The sequence below is a fragment of the Strix uralensis genome, chromosome 8, assembly GCF_047716275.1.
Source record: "Strix uralensis isolate ZFMK-TIS-50842 chromosome 8, bStrUra1, whole genome shotgun sequence".
Lineage (NCBI taxonomy): Eukaryota > Metazoa > Chordata > Aves > Strigiformes > Strigidae > Strix > Strix uralensis.
In genome coordinates, this window is record NC_133979.1 from 2,589,618 (window position 1) to 2,608,386 (window position 18,769).

The window sequence follows — 18,769 nt, forward strand, 5'->3', positions numbered from 1 at the left end:
CGGCGGCGCTGCCATAAACACACCAAGATGGCGGCCCTCACGCCGCCAGCCCGTGCTGCGTCATGCCGCCCCCCCCGGCCCCGCCGACCGCCGCGCCCGCAGGTGGGTCCGGCCCGGCCCGGTACCGCCCGCCGGCGGGGGAGGGAGCGGGGGAGCGGAGGAAGGGGGGGCTGCGGCGCGTGGGGTGGCGGGGCCGAGGGGCGCGGCGCGGCTCCCCCCCCCCCCCCCCCGTTGCGCACTATTATTTTCCGGGCGGCGGTGTTTACGCGGGCGGGGCCGCCGCCCCTTCCCCGGGTGGGTTCCAGCGCTCCGGCCGGCCGGAGGATGGTGAGGCGGGGGCAGGCGCGGAGGGGGGGGCGCTGAGGAGGGCTGTGAGGGAGTAGTTTACCGCCCGGGGCTTCTCCCCGTCGCTTCCCGCCCTGTCCCGTCCCGCGGCTGCGTTGCCGAGCTGCCGCCTGCTCGCTGGGCTCAGGTAACGCGCCTCGGGCAGCGCCGTGAGGGAAAAGTTGGGAGGGAGCCGCTGTGGCGGCGCAGGGACCGTCACTTCTCGCAGGCTTCCCCCCTCCTCAAACACAACCTCTGCCCCCCCCGTCACCGAAGCCGTGTCATGGTTCGTCACACCGTGGTATCCTCGTAACTCGCCGTTTTATTTTCTTTCTTCTCCAGACTTCTACAGATTTGGGTTAAAATCGCGCTAATCGAGATGGAGATCAGGTTTGCTACCTGCGCGCCTCACCAGCTTCTGCGGAGGCAGGGCGAGAGCGGCTTGTGGGACTCAAAGAGGCTTGACCTGTGCGTATGGGTGGGGAGTCGCAAGCCTTGCGGGTTGTGGTCAGGGCGCAGCAGTCGTTCTGGCGGTGCGATGCTAAAGGAATTTTGGTTCATTTTTTTTGGTTCAAGTTAAGAAAAAAATAATAAATACATAGAATCGCCAGCCCCAAAGGGGCAGGAGGTGGAACTGGAGTTTAAAAACCAGCCAGACAAACTTACAAGGCTTTCAAAAGCGAGAACTGGCAGCAGACACTGGAAACTAGAGGGTTTTTTAAAAAACATATGGAAATATGCAATGCTTTAGGAATAGCAAGAACAAAAATGTGTGCTAGACTCCAAAACTAATGTGGGTTTTGCTTAAAAAGGGTGTTCTTCAGATGATTATGGGGAATCAGGCTTTTTGTATCAGGTCTGTGTATCTTTAGTCTGACTGAAGCAAAGCAAAAATCAGCATGTGCGTATTAGATGCAAGGAAACAACCTGTATTTGTGTTGGACTAAGCTAGATCCTCTCTCTCTCTCTCTCTCTCTCTCTCAAAAATGGCATCAGGCCTGAGGATATGTGTGTAACTCAAACAGTCTTTGTGCCAGAGGGTGTTGGGGAGGAGTTGTTCACCTTTGCGGTCATGTATCTTCTCCCTTTAAATAGCATAATGGTAACTGCTGGAGCACAGAATAAAATCTTGAAACAGCGGTCAAGGCATACTTGAACTATAAAATAGCGATTCTTCTGTCATCACTTCAGCCTGGGAAATGTAGGATTCCCAATCCTACATTTCATGCCGTTCTACTGAAATCAGTAGAATTTTTCTACTGGAATAGTAATGGTGTTGTAAAAACACCTTCAAGTGAGAGCAGATGGTTCATTAGTTATGCAGCTTCCTTCCTTTTCAAAAGTCACCATTGTACGTACAGAATTCATTAATATTTTTTACCAAGTTTTTTTGTTGTTTTTTTCTAGCAACAGCAGATTCTTTAATGCTTAATCTACAAATGGTGGTAAATCCGCACATTCTAGGCTATATGTTTAAGTCATCTGTGTCGTCTGGCGTCAGTATTGCATAATCTGTTGACTGTCCCCTTTTTATGTAATGTATGTTTGTAGTTTGTTTTAAAATGTACAAATATTTTTTCCACTGCGTGCCTCTCCTCAGATATTTCATATTTGTCTCTCTATTGCCCTCTTGAGTTAAAAACTTGTAAGACACCATTTTGATAGCTGGATCCAGCGGTGTGTTACGTATTTCTCTTTTTAAAAACAGTCTTCATAACATCTCGGGAGATGCTCTTTGCCAGGTAAGTTTAGAGTGTTACACTTTTGGAGTTTCTGCTTCCTCCTGGTAGAAACATGAGAGAACTTGTACTGGTGAAGTCCATCAACATCATAATGGAACTTTTTATAAAAAATTTAAAAACACATTAACTTCTACTATGTAAAACCCTTGTGTTTTTTTTAAACTCGGTTCAGAACTCGATGTATTTGATTCCCTTAACCGGGGGGGGGGGGGGGGGGGGGGGGGTGTAGAAATAGTTCCGTGATCTTTTCAGCAGTGCCTGTTTTTAGGGAAGAAAGAAAAAGGGGGCATAAAATATAGGTTGATGTAAACTTAGAATTCAGCTAGCTTGTGGTGGAATTATTTCACAATTTTGTATTTGGATCCTGTGACCTAGAACTGCCAGCTGCATACTTGAAGCACCTCAAAGCCTTTAGGCCCCCCCCCCTTCTCCTTCCTGTGGCTGCGGTCCCTTGTGCGCGCTGCTGGCTGCCTGGTGCTGGGCACCGCTCCCGTCCAGGCCGTCGGTAGGCACGGGAACGGGCGTCTGCGCCACTGGCTCCAGAAACTCCTGTGACAAACTCCGGATGAAGCCCAGCTGAATGTGTTCACGGTGCTGTAAAATTCCACCGCCCGCCTGCCGGCTCCGCTGGCGAAAGCCTGGCAGGCTCGGTGCAGTATGCAGCGTGGTCACGGTGTGGTGCTACCCTCGTTGTCGCGCTGTTCGTGATCCTGCTCCTCGGCTGTCACGAGCCGTGTGGCTCTGTTAACTTGCCTGGCGCTCTGCCATCGTACCCACTGACTGTCTGGTTCGTGACATTTGATACTAAAGTAGCATAAACCAAATGCTGCCGTCTGGCTCCAGGGAATTTAAGGGGGAGAGAGGGGTGCCCCTGTTCTCTCTGGTAATAGCCGTAGAGTGGTTAGTTGCCCTTTCCTTGATTAAATCCAGCGTTGGTGAATTTGGCCAGAAGAAGCTACTCCTTAAAAACACTTTGAGCTGCATTGCAGAAGCCACCGTGGTTGTTAAGATAGCACTAATTATCTGGATAATTTTCTGGACTGAAACCTCGGCTGCAAAGCCACTTCTGTTAAACACTTCTGAGCTTTTCACCTGGCAGCTGGGCGTCTGTCGGGGGTGGTGTGGGCTTTTTTGGGACACATAGGGCTTGAGGAGACAGAGGACGTGCCTGCTGGGCTCGGCAGTGTTGCGGAGGGGCTGTAATGACTGACAGGCTGCCCTGGCTCAGTTATCACAGTGCTGATGCTGTCTCTTGTAAAGGTACAGTACTGTGATAACTGAAGGATGGCAGCCATCTGAGCTTCACGGGGCCCCGTGCTGCCGGCTCGCCATGCCCCGGGGACTGACGGACGGATGCACGTACAGCGCAGTGTCCCGCTGAAGTGGAGTGTGTTCGTTTTAAATGTACCCCTTTGCATAAAAGTCAAAAGGTTAAGAAAATTTACATTTTATTTGAATAAAATACTATCTTTGATTGAGAGTTTGCCTGTTAATTTTGTCTTGGAAGATCTTCCAGAAATGCGGTGCTTTGGAAATGTTCAAAATGGTTCAGAAAACAGGGTCCTGTGCAGCACGGTGAAGTATTAAAGAGCGGAGGGGTGGGTCAACGGGTAGTACTTGGTACCAGAACAGACAGAAATGACTAGCAATACAGCAAGTAAAGCCCTTTTTGGGTACTTTTTAATACTTCTTGTTAAAGATATCACAGTCTTGGCTAACTAGTCTCCTAACTAATTTTCTGTGTGTCTCAAGACATGCAAAGAGATGGTGGGACCCAGGTTATTTCACAGTCCTGCCAGCTCATTTGGGTGATGCAGTGGGTTGTCAGTAATGCAGCTGGTACAGCCCCTTGCAGGGTTTGCTTGGGTGAGAGCTGCAAATTTCCCAGGTAATTTCTGTAACAATGTCATCAAAGTACCTAGAAAGGATGAGGTTTTCAGGGAACCTGCTCTTGGCTGAAGTTGCTATCTGTGATTTTTGTGCCCTGTGAATTAAATGGTGCTGGCAGGTCCCTGCCTTGGTGGCTTTGGGGGGGTGTAGGGGTGCAGTGCTGTGACACGACGACAGAGGGGCCTAGCGGGCCAGTTTGTGTTGAGGAGCGTGAAATCCGAGGGGGTTTTTTTTGCATAAGATAAGCAGAGACCTGCAGATGAGTTAGTGCGGTGCCTGTTCCCCAGATTCTGCCTCTGCCCGCCCCCCCCCCCCCCCGAGGAAGTGTATCGCCCTCTGGCTGCTGAGGCTGATTGTGGCTGTTTCCAGAGGTCACAATTTATTCTTGATACTGATGTTAAGTGTGGTCATTAACCCAGTTGTGTTTAGAAAACTCTTCCTTCTGGCCTGGGTGATTCGTGACTGTCCAGGGCATTACCCTGTGCTTCCCTGCACAGCCCCGGCTGCTGCTCACTGCTTAAGGGAAGGGACGGGGATAAGCTCAGCCAGGGGCCTGCTCCAAGATGACAGTTAGATGGTTTGTGTTATTTCTCTGATCTTTTTTACTGGAAGGCATTTCTGCCAGACTGTGCTGCAGGCCCAGACAGGGTCAGTGCTGTGATGGAACATCTTGCCAACATGCGTCATTTAAACAGGGGAAATTAGTACTGGTGTTACGATAACAGTTCGAGTCTGTTTCTGGAGGAGGACTCTATTGTACTAAAAACTGCAAACACTAAAAAAGACATCCTGCTACCAAGACTTTAAGTTCTAGATAGATCGAAATCTGAGCAGAACCAACCCTCAGTTTCCTTTCTGCCTCTTTCTGAAGCCTGCAGGGACCTCTTGACCTGGGCAGGAATATGCTCATCCTAAAAAGGAGAGGTGGGCATCTGCCACGGGCCGTACAACAGCAACGTGCTGCTGCTCCTCCTTCATGTGCCGTGCCACGCTCCTGTTCTGGTTACAGGGTGAACGGGGTGGGAAGAAGAGCTGTGGGATCCCGGGGGTGGGAGCACTGGTAGGCTTGCAGGCTTGGCCAAGGCTGGGTTTCACCTCTTTCTAGCTATTTCTGTTGTTTCGGGATCCAGCAGGTGCTCAGGGAATGTGCATCCCCTTTCCTGGAAGAAAGGCAGGTAGAAGTGGAGTTTGGAGCTGGAAGTAGCGTGGTGGTCAGCCAGGTCCTCCCAATGCTGCCCCAAGGATGGCTTTGGGTTGTTCACAGGTGAACACAGTCAGGGTGCTGACTCGTACTAGAAACCGAAAAGTTCTTGTCCTTCCAACGGGAAATAACTGCTCAGAGGCAGATACAAGATTTGTTATGGACGGGGTCCAAGGAATAAGATTCCTCACCTACTGAGCCTTGGGTCAGATTTGAGGGTTAATGACCAACCCAGCTCATTTAGTGGGACATGCAGCAGAGCTGCTCGCTGGGTACTGCAGCACACGTTGGGTACTGGTGAAAGAGAGCAAAGAGACTGTTCAAACAACATGTGCCTCTGGCTTCAGATTGTGATTCTCGTTTCCTGTTACAAGTACAGTTTCGAGCTCTGGCATGGGACAGGAACTGAAATGCTGTCTGTGCCTGAAAACAACACTTCTCCGATCAGATTTACTGGGAGCCTTTATCTCCCTCTCTAGCTCAGCGGACGTAAGAGTCCATCTCTTTTTCCTGCAGCTTCCTACTGATATCATAATGGGACAGACTTATAAGTACTGGTGGGTTTGCTGTGTCTAAATATTGCTACACACGAACAATGCAACTATCAAGTATTTTTTTGGCAGTGGAGCACTTCCTCCCATGAACTGTGTTAAAGCAAGATGTAAACAACATGCATACAGTGATACGTTACATTCTGCTCAAAAATAAGGTCTCTGCGGACCATACGTTTTCTGATAAAACTTTTTGTAATGTATAGGTTTGATCCCAAGGCAAGGTAGTTTTCTTGTGACATGCCTCAGCTATCATTCCAGATGGATTTGTTCTAAGCCGGTGGTTCTCAGGCTTTTTCATCAGGAAAGTCCCTTCTCCCATCTGGAGGCCGTCGCCTTTCCACCCACGTTTCACATGAGAAGAGTGGTTCTGCTCCTGCGACGTCTCCTCGGGGCTGCGAGGCTGCAGACAAGAAGGGCTGTTCTGTTCCTGGCTCTCATCCACTGATCATCCTTTTAAGGGTCGGAAGTTTCTGCTCTGAGGGAGCTGGCCAGCCGCTATCAACTTCTGACAACAGTGGGATAAAAGACTTCCACTGTCTGCTAGCACTCAGCCTTGAAGCCTGGTAAAGATGTTGCCTTTCCCCAAAAGGCATTTTTTTTAAAAAATGTGACTTCTGTTACTGTTCAGCATGAAGCATCGGTACCAAAAAGCCTCTTTGCAGTTGTATTAAAATAAAAAGAATCCTTCCCAACAGAGTTTCAAGCACGCAGTCGTCATTTCAAAGTCCAGCAGTGCCCTATATGAATCAGACTATTTTAATTACTGTGCATTCAGATTGTCTCTGGCTAGCGCAGAGCACTTGAACTTGAACTTTAACCCAGGCCTTCTTGATTAAACATCTTTACAAATCAAGTAGCCTAATTGCAATATCCTGATATGTGCAAATATTAGATGTACCAGAATGTAACTTGGTTTTAGGTCAGGTTAAGCAATTTCAGAATGTGAGCCTGGAGATCTTGGACAAAGTGGAATGAAAAAAGTGACTCTGGTGAATTCTGTTTGTGTGATCAGAAATGTCAGCAGCTCAGCCATGCAACGTTATTTTTCTTCAGGTGCAGAGGTATCTTCTTGGCATGCCAGCTCCAAAACCTGCTCAGTTAGAGCACACTGCCTGCAAAATTTCCTGAGCTTAATGAGAATTCGACATTATTCATTCATTACAAATACACTCAGCTCGACCATGGTAATATTTTCACTTTCTTAGAGTAAAATCGGATCGATGTGTTGGAGCTGCATTCCTGCTCTCGCTATTCTCAGTGGAGTGCTGTGATTACGTTCTCGCTCCTGTTTCCAGGTGAGGGGTCCTTTTCCACTCAGTGCAAGTGCTGTGCAGTAACAGTAACGGCAATTACTCGTGCCTGTTACTGGGAAAAGTAGTCCCCAGGAGTACTGTGTGAACAGAGGATGACAATCATTTCTCTTTTCTGCATAAAATATTTCTGACTGTATCCCACATTTTGGAGATAGCTACTAGCTGAGTTGTTGGATAATATGCAAACCCTGCATTTTTGTCATTAGCTTGATTCACAAAGGGAGACTGTAACTTTAATTGATGTCTGATTGGGGACAAAAATACTGATCAGGAACTGAGCGTGGTACAGTATCAAAGTTCCTGCTATCATTTCTGTATTCAGGCAGATGATAAAGTCAAGATTGTGCGACTTGATTGCTCTCCATAACATTTCTCAGGAGCAGGAGAGGGGCATGGATCTATGTGTGGATGAATATACACGAGATCAGGCATTTATGTCGGGCTAATGTTACAAGCTTTCTGGAATCAAACGCTGCTGGAGCCAGAGGAAAGACTCTTGACTCCAAAGGCTCAGACCTGTACTTCAGATCATAGGTGAAATTCTAATCCCAATCTCAAATTCCCCATTGACTTCAAGAGGGCAAGAGCTGCACTTAGTCTGGGGGTTTTTTTTGATACACAGGGATGTGCATCTGACACTGGAAAAAGCCTCATCCAACCGTAGCAGAAAACGGGAAAAAGAGTGTGAGGCTGCTTGGGAGGGAAACAGCTTTCGGTTTGGGTGGGTCCCTGGATCTTCTGAAATCAGGCACTGCAGCCTCAAACATAGCTCAGGACATGTCAGTCCCCAGTGCTGTGCACACACCAGTCTCCTTAAATTAAGGAGATTAAATTAAGGACTCGTGAAGGTTTGGTGCTCTGCTGCGGCTGGTCAGTAGTGCCGAGGGAGCACAGCAGTTACGGCGTGGCAGCTTGCGGTGCAGGAGGGCTGGAGAGGGCAGGTGGTTATCAGCGCTCCCGCTGCCACAGTTTGCTGCCTCTTCCCTACGGTGAATGTGAGAGCTTGCTATCGACTGTCCTCCATTTTAATTAACTCCAGAAGCAGGCAAAGTACACTGAATAATTCAAGAGAGACATGTGTTTAAACATTTGCACAAGCTTCAGATTCCTCCTGCCTAAAAATAAGTCTGTGAGAGAGCAAATGATTCCCATTCGAGGTGTTGCCGGATGGACAACAGAGCCATGGAACCCATCCCAACACCATCGTGTTCCTCTGCCCAAGAAGACACCGTCCGTGGGTCTCATCCTTGCTGCTGGGACCAACCTGGGGCTGATGGTGGTGTAAAGTTGAAGGAAATGAGTCAAGGGCTGCATGCACAAGGGCAGCACCATCACTGGCAGTTTTGGTCTGGCGGTAGCAAAGAGCCCTGGAGAAAGGGCTGGTAGAGGGGTAGGTGAGGTCAGTAACAGGTCTGAACATCAGCGGTTTTAATTGTTACTCTGAAGTTACAGGGGAAGCTGTTTTCCATAAGTGAGAGTCTCAACTCCTGCATTTTTTTAAATAAAGAGAGCATGACTTTAACAAAGACACACAAACAAAGAGTTGAACGCAGAGATGCCCTTTAGGGTCAGTGTTTTGGAGCGCCGGGGCAGAATTGATTCTTCCAGAGGGAAATGGATGAGGAGGAGTCAGTACCTTTCCCGTGGAAGTGCACTGATAAAGGCTGCGCCAGTTTAGATGGGCTGCAGACCGGCAGAGACAACGTGAGAGGCTTCATGCCGATGTTTCTGATGTGAGCCCGGGATTACCTGCTGATTTGGTGCATTTCACATGCAAGCAGTTTCCTTAAACATGTTGGCTTCACGTTCCCAGAGTGATAAAAAAAGTCACGTGTTTGTTTTAGAAAAATTTCCACCCGGTGCAGAACAGCAATGTGTCAAGACAGTGTGTGATGCCACCCCTCCAGCATCCAAAGCCTTGCTGCATTCTGGTTTGAAATGCAGTGCTCCAGGGGACTCTGGAAATTAAAATTTCCAGCAGCTTATTGCTAATGAAGTCTAATTAATTTCCGATGTAAATGTAACATGCTGCTGCAGTTGCATTTGCATCCCCATTAAAGGAAAGCTCATTTTAATCACAATCCATGGTGGGTGTGTTAGCTGAAAATGATCTGGTTTAGTTCCTTCTTAGTCTAAGGATTTTTCACTTTTTCACCCCTTTAACTCGGCTAAGTTAAAGGAAACATGCCACAGCCTTTTAAAACAATTGCATGAAATACAGCGTTTTCACTTAAGAGGAAATGAGGAAAACCAGAGTTACATAAAATGGGAGAAAAATCCTACGCTGCTTTTCACCTCCATAGGTTTCATGGAATGAAATGGTAACATCAGCTGTTTTCACCAGATTTTGTATTGCAGCCTGAATGCTCTCAGTACATTTGGAACCCACAGCTAACAGCATCCAAACGCGCTGTAACAATTATCCTCTTACTGTAGACCATGCCATTTAAATGCAACCCAGGGTAACAGAGACACGCCTGAACTTCACCCTTCTGTGTCTGTAAGATCGCTGACATCTTTTGTTTTTCTCTTCCCATGCCCTTTCACAACAGCCGCGCGCTCCTGCTGAATCCACGATGCGTGTGGTTAAGCCGCACAGCAGGATGAAGGCAAAGACCAGGGCATGAAGCTCCTGACAGTGACATTGCTCATCCTTAATGAGCTTGGGAAAAAGTCCACATTTCTCCCAATTTGGAGTTTTTTTGCCATCCCGCTTGTATTTCTGAACCCTCTGTGCCATTATGAGCAACACCCTTCCTGGAAACATGATCTTAATTCTCTATCTCCATACAACAGAGGGAGGAATATGGCAAATGCCACATAAAAATGCTGCTTTATAACACAGTCCAAGGCAATGTAGTTTCCAAAAGTACACATGAGAAAAACAGCAGCAACAGAATGTGCTTTGGAAGCTGTCCAAGCAAGGCTGTATTATCTCAGCTGCTAGTGATTTGTTAAAGATTTCAGAAATGCTGTGTGCTCCGGGTTACGTGTGTTCTCCTGAGAGAGATGGGGGCACCTGCTCTCAGGCGCTGGCCTCTGACCCGAGAAATGCCGTGTCAACAAGCTCTGTGATCCGTGCACCGTGAGGGACGTGAATCAACGTTGTGTATCGTCATGGAAAGGCGAATGCTTTGGTGACAAATGTGGCATTTCCAATGATAAAACATTTAATTACTGCTCCGGTTGAGGTCACTGCTCTGCTTTGTCCCTCCCCACCAGCAGACCCACCTCCGGTTCCAGTTAGTGCTAGACTTGCCCTTGTAAAAGCCAACTGTTGCACATAAAGCTTTTTCTGGGAGATATATATATATATATACACACACATATATATGGAGTTAGTATATAAGCAAGTGCATCTAGCTCTAGTGGTGTGGCTGTGAATTGTGCCAGCACCAAACCCATCTTCTGGAGACAGCTGCACTGGGAAGCAGATGGGCTGAAGAAAATGAATTTGAGGTTCTGAGCAGTCTTTGTGGATTTTATTAGTCTGCTTGAAGTACAATAAAAAGGTGCTCACCGAATGAATGTGACTTCAGTGGAGGGGGAATCAGAAGTGGGATTTGGAGCTCCACCACCATCACCACTAGCACCACCACGCTGCTCCATTACATCTCAGAGCAGCAATGGCTGAGACGAGAAGCCAGATTTAGGCTGCACTGGTTGCATGTAACTCCATCCTTTGCAGCTGCTCTAAGCTCTTTACACAAACCCAGTTTCTGCTTCACAACAAGTGAACATAAGGTCTATTTTTCAGCAGAGAAATCTGGAAAAATACGCAAATAATGCTGTTGGTTCAGTTTGTTGAGAGGACCATGAAGAAACAGAAAGCTGGCAATGGGAAATAAACAGACAAGGAAGGCAAGCAGCAACATGAACACACCTGATTCTGGACTGAAACACGGTGGCAGCATCTCCACGCTCCTGAGCTTGGAGCAAAGCAAGGAAACTTCAGCCCCCTGGCCAGGGAAGTCGGGAAATGGAGCTACGTGTTACACCTCCTACACACGGCTCTGCCAGCTCGCTTCAGCCCTGCGCAGGAAATCCCCCCGCAGCTTGGCTTCCAGCAGCAGCTGCCACGGCACCCGCAGAACAAGGGCTGCTTTGGATGGCCAAAAGTTAATAATTTTTTTTGCACAGTAAATTTGGACTGCTGACATGGAGTACCTCTCCTTCCCCAAACAGATTATTAGAAACCCCACTTAGCTTAAAAAAAGGGGTTGAGCACCATATTTAGAAGTAGTTGATTATGAAGAAGCAATTCACACATTCCTGATGTCTGAAACTGAATTCTCTCACTCGCTTTTCCAAGCAGAGACAAGCACTCCGAAAAGTGTCACAAACACAGTTTCACGCATGTTACGTGAGCACAGGAAGTTTAAGATAAATTCAGCAACAGATCAGATGAAAGAACTCGTGCACTTGCATATCTATTTATACAGCTCCCGTGGCAAGTCCCACCCCATCGTTGCTGTATCCGGGGGCCTCACAATCTCTGAGATACTGCATGGTGATGGAGTGCTATACACCTTGCTGATGGGGAGACACGGCAGCGAGGAGGGTGCAGGGTGAAGTCACCCACAACGTCCCGCTGACGGGCACCCAGTGGATGGTTTGGAGCACCTCGGGTTGTTGCTGTGAGACCTCCTTCACCTGACCCGACTCTGCACTGCCCGACAGCCTCCTGTTCCTCCTGCTCCTCCTGGCCTGGCGGCCCGGCTGCTCCCTGCGCTCTGGTGAACCAAACCCAGCGTGGGTCCTGCCGAGAACAGCTTCTGCTCTCTGTGTTAGAAAAAGTAACTCTAAGTGAAACAATCACTTTTCTTGATCTTGAGAAAAGAATGCTTGGCTTGTTCACCTTTGCAACTCCCACTTTTTGTCCTGGAGATAAAAATGGAAGAATGTTTTTATTTGAGGAACAAAAAATAATTTAGAAAATAAATTCTAATTTGAGCAGCACTGAACATAGCCTGACACTCTGCAGAAGCATACAAGAGCACAGAGAATTATTCTCAGAATACTTTCTAATACTGTTACAGTTTAAGGAATTGCTGACATTGAAAGTCAGCGGCCCATTTTACACATGACACAGCGCCTCTGACTTCATTACCTTCTCCTGATTTTTGCTAGTATATGTGAGGAGAACCAGACTCCAGAATTACTGCCAGGAACAAATCAATGACAAACTGAAACCACTTAGATAGTGTTAAATCAGTCATGTAAAGGTCCAGCCAGTCCTGAGCTGATGGCATCGGTGATTTAAAGCACTTTACTGGATGCAGGGCCCATCGCTGTACCTTGAAATGCCAGGAAAAAAAAGCTTTCTAAACTTTTATACTGTTTAAAGTAATGTGAAAACATCACCATTTCAGAGGCAAAGGTGAAGTTTGGCTTCTGGAGTTTGAAAACCAAACTGCTGAGCAGGCAAGTGAGGCATAATTTGTGCATCCATCCCTACCCCTTCTTTAAAGAAGGCTACAAGAGAGAATTTGTTTGAATTTAGCTTGATTTTTAATTCACAAATACCAAGACAGTCAAGTCTAGTCCTCTGTATTTTGCCTTTTTTTTTTTTGATGGAGGATATCAGTCCATCCTGGAAGTTGCAGAATAAAGAAGTACAAAAGAAACAAAATAATTCCTCTGACATCCCAGTACGGTACTTACAGGGGAAAGAAAAATTTATTTGCATCAAAGGCCTTTTCTGCAGCTCTTTGCAAGCCTGTTCTCTTTATAAGCAAGAAAACATATTCAGCTACAAATACATGTGTGATTAATTCTTTAGAGAAAACTACTTGAAAGGTTTTAATACAAAATTACACCCTTCCCATAGGATGGTATGTTGTGGTAAAAGCAGACCATTTTGGGTATAGGTTGGAAATCCTCCCCTGTTATTAACATAGTTCTTGGAGTAATTTTTAGAAGCACATTGATTTCATCTCAGTTACACGTCACAGAACAACTAGTAGAAATCAGCAGACACCAGTGTCCTGAAATGAAGGAGAAAAAGCAAAAAGCTCACATTTCAGGCAGGACTAGGAGGCAGAACACACAATTCCTGTGAGACTCTTAAGTGCCATAGGAGGTCAGCCCCATTTTTTAAAACGAGGTGTGTGAGCACATGAGAATTTAATTCTCACTAAGGTTGCCGCCTTTGGGAGCCTGGGTCATTCCTGGACGTGGTTTTGGGCTCGGGGCACCAATTTAGATGGAGGCAGAGGTAAAGCTGCTCTCCTGGGAGCTGCTGCAGCCACGAGCAGCCCCAGGCTAAGCCCCTTATGCAATCCTTCTGTCACAGCCACCCCCTTGGCTTTGCTTTGATTTGCAGCTCTGAGCTTCAGGATTTAAGGACATGTGCAGCATCAGTTGCTGTGCTGGGAAACGTGCCCTGCCTGTAAAGCATAAATAGTAAAGATCTGGTATGTTATTGGGCATGAAAACCCACCGAGAAAAACTGGTTTTGTCATTCTAAAGACAAAGCCATGGAAAGGGCTAGCAAGAATGAAAGCTAATCAATGGAAGCACAGCCCCTGCAGGCAGCTCACGGGGAACAGGGAGCAAGAGAGCAAGGGAAGGTCAGGCCTGAGAGCCATGGCACGGCCACGTGCGTCTGCAGGGTTTGGTCTCTCTCCCTCCAAGCTCAGGCTCTTTTCTAACCCGAGTTAAGATTACCAGAGCGATGGAAACGGGCTGAGACTCCAGTGCCTTCCCGTGCACCCACAGCGCGTGGTTAATCCAGACCCAATAATGCCATGTGGCTGAGGAAAAAGGTTAACGCCATGCGAAAGCATCCAGATTACTCTCCGATGGTTCCCTGACAGCTGTGGAAGCAGGTGAGGAAGGGCTGGCTTGTTTCTTCTTGGGAGAGGGGAAAAAAATAATCAATGATTATGTACCTTTAGTTTGTAAACTACAGCCACCCAGATGTGCACGTATGTGCACTCACATGGGACCAGCCCCTCCCTCCCAGCTCCTGTGTGGGAGATGAAAAGCTTTGGGTTGATTTCTTGGAGAAAAGGTTCAAAACTCTGGGTTCCTGAGGCATGAGGCAGAGGAGCTGGGACCAATTAACTGTATGGGCGTATAAACCCTTCCTAACAGCGAGGGGACTTGCACATCCATGTGCTGCCATGTATGAGAGAAGATCTTGGCAAAAAGATGTTATCGGTGTGCTCTGATTAGTCTGAATTATATAAAACTGCCATTACGTCGAAAGGGGCATGTTTACCAGAGCGCTTTTTTTAAAATGACTGATTCAGCTATTAGGACAATTCCCCCAAAAGGCTGCAGCAGATTGGCTCTTCTTTCAGAGGAAAATGCCAAAAATATGTGTGCGCGTGTGGGAAGGGGGGAATTGTGTTATTGAACCGAATCATTTTCTTACTGATATTACTTCCTCTTGTGCTGTTTCCTGTGACTTTGAGAAAGGTTTGAAACCGCAATGAAGAAACCGATTTCTGTGCAGACAGGAGAATTGTGCGTGTTTCCTCATTTTGGTGTAAACACCGAGTTGTTTACGCCACCTCATTCACGACTGCGGGAGGCTAAGAGATAAGGTTGTAGTTTTTTTAAAGATGATCCAAATACACCAGTAGCTCGGCCCACACCACGGCTGACACTGGACAGCTGTGGAGGGGACGGCTGTGGCCTCAGCACTGGGGTGGCAAAGGCAACCCCACAACTTCCACACCGACCGAGCGGTGCCAGAATATGCGTTGGCTGAGGGTTTTTTTGAAAAACCTACTGTTTAACCCCCGGGTGCTGACCCGGGCACCGGGCTGGCCTCCCAATGCACCGCCTAAAGTCTTTACCTCTCTTTACACCACCCAGAAGACAGATCCGTTTTAGATCCATTTTAATCCCCGCTGCTTTCTCCTTGACCGGGCTCTGGCCACGCCGCTGCGGCCTGTTCCCGTCCCCGCCGGGGCTCGGCGGCCTCTGAGGGCGAGACCCGCCTCTTGCCGCCCACCCGGGCGCGGCCTCCCCGCCAGCCGCCGGATCCCCTCAGCGGCGGCCCCACAGCTCGGAGCCGCCATCCCCCGCCCCGGCCAGGCACCACCCCCGGGCGGGCCCGGCGCATGCTCCGCAGGCGGGGGCTGCCTCCGTACCGGGACCGCCGCCCCGCCGCTGCCGAGCGCCTGCGGGCTTCGCTCCCGCAAGCACCGGGGCCGAGCCGCCCGTCCCCAGCCTCGCGGGGCCGCGGCTGAGCGGCACGGCCGCCCCGCGTTCGCCTCACGGCCCGGCGAGGCGCGACGGAAGCGGTGAGTGGGGCCGGGGGGGGGGGTGTCCCGCGTCCCCCGGGCCGGGCCCGGCCCTGGGCTGAGGGGAGCCGGCGGGAGGGTGGTGCGGGGCGGTGGGCGCTTCCCCTGAGGGAGGCTCCTGAGATGGCCGGCGGCGCGGGGGCGGCGCGGGGTTTCCCCTGGGCGGCCGTGCCGGCTCCTTCCCGGGCTCAGCGCGGCGGCCGGGCCCGGGGCCGGGCTCCCTTCGGCGGAGAGGGACCGGCGAGGGAACGGGGGACGAATCCCTCGGGCAGTACCGGGCTGGGACGGGGCTTTCGGAGCCGCGTTTCGGCGAGCGGCGCCTCCTGCGCGGCCACGGCGGGGGAGGCCGGGTTTTGGTGATAGGAGGAACCCGGGGGAAATAACTCCGGTTCTGCCCGCTGGTGGAAACGGGCGAAATTAGAAAATAACCAGGTGCTTATGAGTGAGCTCGGACCCCCGCCCCGTGAGCGTGTGGGAGCCCTCGGTCGCCGTTGCGAGTAGAGCTGCTTGGAGATAGTACTGCCTTGCACTTCTGAGCAAACGAAGGGCTTGGAAAAATTGATTGGGTCCAGCTGTCAGTCTGGCATCCGTTCCTGAGTGAGGGATAGAGACGCTTTTTGGACATCTTTCAGTCCCCCCATGTAGGTGCTCCTTCCCCTCAGGCTGGTGACAGCCATGGCGCAGGCTGGTCGGATACCCGTCACCCGAAAGGATGAGCAGGTAACCTGGCAGTTGTGACTACTGTCCGCCTTCTCCTCACGCCTAAAAGTATCCTTCTGCTGTACGCGTCTGTGTGTGTGTGAAAACAATTGCTGTGTTGTTTGGCTAAACCCGTTGAGTTGGGATTTTCAGAATACATGTAGGAAGCTCGTATATGAGGAGAACCAGGACACAAAAGTCTGAAGCGCATCAACCCCGCTAAAACCACGTAGGTTGACGGCAGAAAGAGAACATGGCAGTTGCTCAGCGTGGCAGGAGAGGCTGGACCCGGCTCTGTTTAAACAGGCATCGAGTCTGTGCTTGGAAGGAGGATGGGGTGGTGCTGGGCAAGTGTGGGCTGATGGGGTGGCTGCTCCGATGGATTAGGGATGGGGGGGTGGGGGGTGTATTTTGAGACATAGAGGCCTGGAGGGTAGATAAGAGCAGTGCAGGAAAGTTTTGAGGTTTGTTGTGGTGTTTTTTGGGGAGATGGAAGTAGTTCAAAGTTGTGTTGGTGTTTAACTTAACTCCAATTAGCCCAGCTTAACTCTTGCTCGTAGAAGATTCTCTGCAATTTTATTCTTGAGCAGAATGTATGTATGTTGGTGTACCGTTTTATTCACGGCTGCTGAAGCTCAGTATTAAGTTCAGTTTTGACCATATATGGGGAGTGGTAGGCATTTCCTCCTGGCACTTGTTTTTAAAACACACAGGAAGTTGCACCTTGGTCTGGGTTTGTGCTAGGTGACACTGAGACAGGTGCTTTGAAATGCAGAGCCAGTTAGGGACATGCTGCTTACATTTCAGGCTCTTGCTGTCATTTGCGGTGTTAAAAGTTAGCGCTTGCAGGCAGATTTTACAAGCGTTTTTGGCAATACCTTTTTACTGATTCAGTTCTCCTTAAATGTCTTACTTGTCTAAGTATCTGCAAACCGTTTGCCTCAGAGCCCAGTCCAACAGAGATACACTAGCCTCCTACAGAATAAAAGTGCAAACATTTGACCTTTGGGAAAGGTTAGGTGAAAAACTTGTAAAAAGCCAGGGCAAGTGGGTTTAAATTTGCACAAGAATATAAACACAGAACTGCGACAAATTTAAGTTTGTGAACTCCTGGAAGTCTTTGTGCTGCAAAAATCTTTCAGAATTAATTTCAAAGTGGCCTTTTTTGAGAGGCAGATTCTGTAAATCTTGAACCATTCAAGAATATGCTCTTTCTGTATGTCCAAATGGACTTGTTTGTTCAGTGAGTTTATTTAAAAAACAAATAGGAAGCAAGATCTGGAGAGAATATCTAATACAGAAGCTTTGGAAAGCAAACCTGTATCAGTCGCAAAGCAAAAAGCTGAAGCGTACCTCAACAGTCACTGGACAGACTCAGTGCATAAAATCAACGTACCTTTTAAACTAATTTTTTCCTTAGAGTCTGCAATTCAAACTTACTTTAATGCTTTTACCTCTTGGGGGGCTGCAAGTGAAAGAATTGAAAGAATAAGTGATAAGTTCAGGTGGACGCTTCTGTAGTAGTCCACAGTCTTGCAAATGAAAGACTGAATTCACAGAAACTAGCTTCCCTTTTTTGCGTAATGGGGAAAAATCTTTCTGTTTTCATAGGCAGCATCCTGACAGTGATGTCTGCTGTTGCGGGCAGGAAGATTTTGCCTCTTTCCTGCCATGTACCTCCCCATCCTCCCTCGGTTTGGAGGGGAAACACCTTTTTTTACAGAACTGGCTTCAGGCTTCTTGGTACCTTGCTGCTGCCTGACTTGGTATGAGGAAGAGACGTTCAAAATACAGCAGAAACCCAAATGGAGAACCCTTGAATCTGTATGCTGAATCTGTATGCTTGGGCACAAGAAAGAGCTGCTCTTTGTTTACATAAAGAAGAAGGTGTTTGAATTGTTTTGAGAGGTTAAAGCTTTTACACACAAAAACAAACCCTGGAGACTGGTTTGTATTTAGATGTGAAAAGGATTGTCAGGAGAACCTGTGAACCAGAAAGCGTGCTGAGAAGCCAGGTTATGGAGAGAAGACTGAGTTGGGTCTTGGTTCCTGACATGTCTCATGTCCAACAGCAATTAAAAATGACAAAATGTTTTCTTCTGGACAATAAACTGGGAGTATTCAGGTCGTTCTTTTGTAGCCTGTCCAACAGTTTGCAGTTTCTTAAAGGTCAGGCATTATTCCTGTAAACACACTCAGAGTTGCTCTAGATCTCTAAAGCACTTAAAATGCAATTAGATTTCAGGTGTTGCTAATGACAAACACTTGCCGAATTGATAGAAAATGGCTTTTATAGTTCAAGCACATGATTCACTCAGTTCATACTCAGAGCCGGCCTTTTGCAAAGAAAACTTTTTCATGGGCTGGTACTGCTCAGTTTTGCTAGTAGGGCGAGACAGATATGCTTAACCTCATCAAGAAGGAAAGTGGAGTCTCAAAAGAGCAGCATTTTGGATGTTTGGCAGCTAAATTGTTCCTCCCATCTATTGCTATTGTTTCTGTACAGTATGTGAAGTGGCAGATTAGTGGGGATTATTCTGCTCACTCACTCCATGTCTTTAGCAGTCCTTTAGGTACCCTGTCCAGTATTTGTTTTCCCCATTCACCTGATCCTTCCAAAAAACTGAAACAATGCTAAAAAGTACTAGGCTACTGGAAAAAGTGATGATGGTTCTCTTGGGCAAATTGGTTGCAATTTCTCTTGACTGAAATTGGAGGGGGAGAGTGCGGAAGTGTGATTTAGTGGTTTTAATCTCCTGGCCTGTTTGGCCAGGTGGATTTTTAAGGA

The 18,769-nt window shown here is 48.3% G+C and overlaps 1 protein-coding gene and 2 long non-coding RNA genes across 6 annotated transcripts in view; all 3 read left to right on the top strand.

The window, feature by feature from the left end:
• On the top strand, window positions 1-2,188 carry LOC141946303 (uncharacterized). The gene is made up of 2 exons (XR_012629803.1): window positions 1-102; window positions 667-2,188. It is a non-coding gene; the product is annotated as an uncharacterized LOC141946303 (long non-coding RNA).
• A 1,118-nt stretch (window positions 2,189-3,306) lies between these two features.
• LOC141946302 (uncharacterized) lies at window positions 3,307-6,403 on the top strand. Of its 2 annotated transcripts, none has more exons than XR_012629801.1 (2): window positions 3,307-5,220; window positions 5,532-6,403. It is a non-coding gene; the product is annotated as an uncharacterized LOC141946302 (long non-coding RNA). The 2 variants fall into 2 exon arrangements; XR_012629802.1 differs by having other exon boundaries at window positions 5,537-6,403.
• An 8,728-nt stretch (window positions 6,404-15,131) lies between these two features.
• The window catches only part of JAK1 (Janus kinase 1), a 63,240-nt gene continuing 59,602 nt past the window's right edge, over window positions 15,132-18,769 (top strand). For 2 of the 3 annotated variants that reach the window (XM_074875827.1, XM_074875829.1), the window contains exon 1: window positions 15,132-15,282. The gene's annotated coding sequence lies outside the window, so the exon portion shown is untranslated. The remainder of the gene's footprint in view (window positions 15,283-18,769) is intronic. The other variant, XM_074875828.1, reaches the window with a different exon arrangement.